We start from the raw sequence: 6,044 nt of genomic DNA, 5'->3' as shown, positions 1-6,044 counted from the left end.
TTTTGATACATGTAGAGGAAAGATATCAAAAAAAGATATCCATATACTATTTTGACTTCTATAGAGAAAATCTTTAGCTGAAAATTTAAAATAAAAATTTATTTTCACAAATATTTACTGAAAATAACTTTTTATCAGATTTATTATAATTTTCCTAATATTATTTCAAATTTTTTAACAAATAATCTTTTTAATAGAATGGAAATTAAAATCTGAAATTTAAATCTGAAAAATTGACATTTAAAAAAAAGTTAATTGATAAATAAACAAATTTATAAATTATATGCTTTTATCAAATTTACATCAGTTCTGATAAAGTAATAATAACTGAATTGTTAAGAAATAAGTCGTCTAACAATAAGATCTGCATCAGTTGGTATCTTTCCTTTATTTAAATAAAAAAAAACGCAGAAAAAATGTTTTATCGAAAAAAATTAAAATCTTAAAAAGTTAAATGCGCGCATTTTAGCAATATTTGACTAATTTTATTACCGATAGCGTATGTCATATCTTTAATAATAAATTAAATAAGTTATTTTAGACAAAATGTAGATCTCATGTTACGAACAACAAATTAATTTTCTAAAACAAATTAAGCTTGTAATTAAAAGTTAAGACCAAACTCTTATTCTCCGCAATTTTATTCTTAGAATATAATTTGCGGAAATATTTTACATTACAATGCAAAATAATATTAACAAAATTTATATAATGTCATTTTTAAATTATTAAATGCAAATATTGATCCCTGATTTTTACAAACTACATTTTTACAAACTACACTTGTATATTGTATATTTGTATGTGGTATCAGCATTGTAATTGTAAACTTTAATGCGAGAAATTTTACATTTTGTTTATTATATACCTTCGAGTAATTATTAGTCGTAGAGTTACCGTTTCGAAGTACTTACAATTACAATAGAGCAATCTATTAATAAATATTAACCGTATATATTTAACTGCAATCGATTGAACCGCGATTGCTTTCCAGTATATTACTTTTTGCATCCGTGTGCGTTGCGTATAATATTTTTATTTGCGTTATATTTCCTCCTATATAGATGCATTTTCTACTTTCAAATATTTATTACGATGGCCATTTAAGCCATAAAATACAATAAAATTTAATTTAAGTAAAAACAATATAAGAAATATGTATATATACATACATATATATATATATATATATATATATATATATATGTATATATTTATAAAATAAGATGTTTGTTGAATATATGTGAAAGTTTAATACAAAAGTATCTCGTAAATAAATACCAAACTGTATTTTAAGCACTTTCCAAAAAAATATCCGCATTGTTTTTTTCCAAAATATACCATTAGTGAAATTTTACGCACGCAATTTTGCAATTCGTTGTGCACGCACAATGCGAAAGAATATAAATAAATACTTATCGCTATCACTTACCTTAAACTATCACTTAACTGTATTAAAATGATCCAATGTCTGCGCCCACGATGCATCAGACAGCGAGATAATATATGATGCTTCGATCATTTGATCCTTTCTTGTACCTTTCAGTGAGGATGATGTGCTGCTGTCCGGCTTATCACGACGCAAATTACATCATAATTACACTGAAAATCCCTGAAAATTTAGCACACTTTTAGTTAATCGATCACTGAATTCTCGACACTCTTTTATATTTTTAAACGTAACTTTACACCAATTGTTACAGAACAGATTAGAAGGCGCCACTAATGCCCTCACTTTTAGATTCAATACTTTTCACTTGGATATCTAGATATATTCACGTATCGTGGCTGTTGGTTCGAAAAGAATCAAAAATGCTATCACGAACAAGAGATAAAAATGACGATATTCTTTATATTTAGTCTTAATTAAATGTTCAACAGATGTTCAACTATTCATTATAAAATCGCCAATTCGTCCGAGAACTAATCACAATGAGCGAATATCTACACAACGTGACTGACTCGAAAAGTGAAGAACATTGTTAACATCGACGATTATTAAAACATACTGTCTTTAAAAATCACTTACCATCACGCACTTATTGTTGCACTGTCCTTCGAAATTATATTCGATACTTCGATGTTCACTTCACACGTCGTAAACGAGTCTGAAAAACGATAACTTTGCGTCAATCTATAAATTGAAACCTGTAAAGAGAGTTTATTATAATAATCCTTGTGCGACAGATTATTCTAAAAATCGATAGTATTATCGATAACGTGATATCTCACGGAGAATATATCTTTTTATAAGGGTACTGTATGATTTTATGCAACGCGTAAGGAAGAGAAGCGCAGATCATCTTTGAACGATGCGAGAACAAAATTGATAACCGCGCATGCGCGGCCTGGGTATCGCTTCGCGCGCATCGAGGTATCATTGAAACTGACTCGTAAATAAATTCATTTCTGTAATGTCAGATAATTTTCAAAATTACTCACCTCACATGACGACACTTTATTAAACGCAATCCTGCGCAATCAAAGAGGAGCCGAATGCAAAAGAATCAAAAAGAAGAATGAGAGATGAGATACCATGACTCGCTTTTTTAGAGAAAACGAACAATGACTATGGCAGCGCCATCTAGCTCGCTTTTAGATAATTTCTGAAAGCAATGCGCCCTCTATAGACATAGACACGTAGACGTGAACTACGAAGGTAAAATTCATGAATGTTTTCAATGAGTAACACAATGTGCACAACTTCTGGTTGTGTTCCGTGCTATGTGCATGAAATGTCGGTAATATGAGTGCTGTAACGCAAAATGCTCGTATATGTTATATATTTATATAGAAAATTTTTTGGAAAAAAACCACTATTTTAACGAAAAATGCCGATAGTTTAAAGATTAATATATATATATATATTATCTGATAGTAAATAGTAATTATATATCATTCCACCCCCATCATTCACCGCAATCATCATTGAAAATAAAGTATAATATTAATTAATATTTGAAAATAAAGTATAATATTAATTAATATTTGTATATAGATAGTAATATTTTATAATATGCTTGTCATTTTGTTATGCATTTTATTGATGAATAAAATAAATAACTGTAGACTTGAGATAACACAACGTAAAGAACTAATGGAATTGTCAATAAGCAATCTTCGCATCATAGCATATCTTAAAGTTACTTATTGACGACAGCTATGTTTTATAAAACGTTTAATCATCTGACAATGCAGTAACTAAAGGGTTAATTGTCCACTTAATATTAAAAAACGTTTAATCAGCTATGGACAATGCAGTAGCTAAAGGGTTAATTGCCCATTTAATATTAAAAAACGTTTAATCAGCTATGGACAATGCAGTAGCAAAAAGATTAACTGTTCACTTAATATTAACGCTGTGTTGTTGCAATGCAACGAAATTAAACCAAACATCAAATATTACAGTTCTAAGAAGTGACATAGAAGAGATTTATTGAATCTAGTAAATATTATATTTATATTATCTAATATATTTATATTATCTAATATACATAACTTTATTTAATAAGAAATAAATTGTAGATAGATATGCATGTATTAATATTGGAATGTTTGTTACTTGCGATATATATTAGACATTTAACATGTGTATTTTTCTATTTTACATATTATATAAGATTTGCATTTTTTAATGTAGTATTAACTTTTTAATGTAGTATTTCAAACTATACATATAAAATTTTGTACGTACACATGTATCATTGTTGGAGGGAATAAATTTTTATAAATTTGTAAAATAATATAATGATATTTTTGAAAATAAAAAGATTGTATATCATTTAATATATAAATGGATTGGATATATATTACAAAAGGAGACCGGAGCATCACAGAATTATTTTCATTTATATTTTACGTAATTAAGTGTTTATAACACTTTTTTGGAAATAAAGTAATTGATGATTTATAGCGGGAGAAAGAGAGAATTTGATTGAATTGGATGCACTAATGCACACTGATGTATATAAAGACTGGTGTATATTAGTATAATTAAAATAATAAAGTAACTAATATTATAAGTTTTTACATTATATTATATTATATTAAGTATATTATGTTAAGTTAATATTAAATAAAATTATACTGTGTACGTTATTATATTATAAGGTTATTCAATGCAAAAAACGGTAATAATAATTCGTACAATTATTTTATTTATTTTAATTATTTATATGCTATTGTAAATTTGTAGTTATTTATACTAATGTAAAAACGCTACCGTTATGTATCTAAACTACATTATATGAATTATATGAATCACAGAAAACGTATAAATCACTTTTTTTAAATCCATTATTATTTTTATTATAATCAGAATATCTTTTCAATAAACGCCTCTCTCCTATGCCAAAGAGAAGATATGCAGAAATAAATTAATATAAAAAGTTTAATAAAATTCATTTAACAATTATATGTACATATAATTATTTTTATTTATATATAGAACTATTTTTGTTTTATACACATATAACTTTTTTGTCAAACAATTTTTAAAGATTTTTATTCTATTTAACGCCGAGTATCGCACCAGAGAGAAAAAAAAATTACAAACGGAATGCAGTTAATAAGACGTCATGGCAACACATGATCAAATTGATCATTCGAAGTCAGTTATCATTCTTCTTGCTACTAGCCAAAAACACTACCGCGTTCGTCCCTTGATTCAAACTTCATCATATGAATATCACAAAAAACGTGTAATCGTGTACGAATAGTGAATTTTAAAAAGCGTATACGTAGTAACACAATCGTACGAATGATGTGTGTATACAGGGTGATCCAAAAGTATGGAAACGGCCAAATAACTGTGGAGGAATGCACTTTGGAGAAAAAAGTTTGAGACAAAAGTTGTAGGATTTTTCCCGGGCAATCCGACGGTGACCTTAGATTTGACCTTGGATAGTCATTTGAAGGTCACATAAAGATTACCTTCAATTTCTTAAATGGAACCCCCTATTTTTCATTACATATTCTTGTAGCTTATCTCGAGAGCTTTCCAAAACACTATAATTAAGTACCTTTTTATTAAGTACTTTTTGAGTTATAAGGCTTGAAATAATTTCTTAATTTTACATAAACCATAAAATATCTAGTAAACCATTCATTTTTCGATTATCTTACCTTCATACTTTTATGTACAAAATAATGAGAGGAATTAATTGGTGTAAAGAAAACACATAGTTGTTTCTAAGAAAAAATATGTAATTTGCAATTAACAATTCCATATTTTTTCTTAAAAACAACTGTATGTTTTCTTTACACCAATTGATTCCTCTCATTATTTTGTACATAAAAGTATGAAGGTAAGATAATCGAAAAATGAATGGTTCGCTAGATATTTTATGGTTTATGTAAAATTAAGAAATTATTTCAAGCCTTATAACTCAAAAAGTACTTAATAAAAAGGTACTTAATTATAGTGTTTTGGAAAGCTCTCGAGATAAGCTACAAGAATATGCAATGAAAAATAGGGGGTTCCATTTAAGAAATTGAAGGTAATCTTTATGTGACCTTCAAATGACTATCCAAGGTCAAATCTAAGGTCACCGTCGGATTGCCCGGAAAAAATCCTACAACTTTTGTCTCAAACTTTTTTCTCCAAAGTGCATTCCTCCACAGTTATTTGGCCGTTTCCATACTTTTGGATCATCCTGTATATGAATTAATATTAATTCGATTAGCACATTAGAAATAATAGAGTGAGAAGAAAAAACTAATTAAGAATTCAACGGGATTTGATTGAGTGCAAACATTTACAAAAAATGCAAATTATATTTGGAACAATTTTATGTATTTTATCGAAAGATTTAATACTGACAAGAGCAACTATCACGTTTATGCCGAAAAATTATATCACTTCAAACAACCTTCAGACAAGAAATGTTTCCATATATGCGGATTTAAACTTCACGCAGGTGAGAGATACTTTTCGTTTGATTAAGAAACAATTGAATATTATTGCAGCTGGTAATTCATAAATGAATGATAATAATTTATATATACTCTCTCTATCTAATTCTCTCTCTATATAAAAAGATACA

The 6,044-nt window shown here is 27.4% G+C and overlaps 1 long non-coding RNA gene across 1 annotated transcript; it reads right to left on the bottom strand.

Annotated features, from left to right (window-relative positions):
• Positions 1 to 1,432: 1,432 nt before the first annotated feature.
• On the bottom strand, positions 1,433 to 2,556 carry LOC105251758. Its single transcript, XR_889227.3, has 3 exons — positions 2,443 to 2,556; positions 2,030 to 2,108; positions 1,433 to 1,612 (listed from the first exon to the last, which is right to left on the bottom strand). It is a non-coding gene; the product is annotated as an uncharacterized LOC105251758 (long non-coding RNA).
• Between the last annotated feature and the right edge of the window lie 3,488 nt (positions 2,557 to 6,044).

The sequence above is a fragment of the Camponotus floridanus genome, unplaced genomic scaffold (assembly GCF_003227725.1).
Source record: "Camponotus floridanus strain SB8 unplaced genomic scaffold, Cflo_v7.5 scaffold3, whole genome shotgun sequence".
Taxonomy (NCBI): Eukaryota; Metazoa; Arthropoda; class Insecta; order Hymenoptera; family Formicidae; genus Camponotus; species Camponotus floridanus.
Note: the sequence above shows the minus strand (reverse complement) of the source record. Positions and strands in the feature narration are given on the sequence as shown.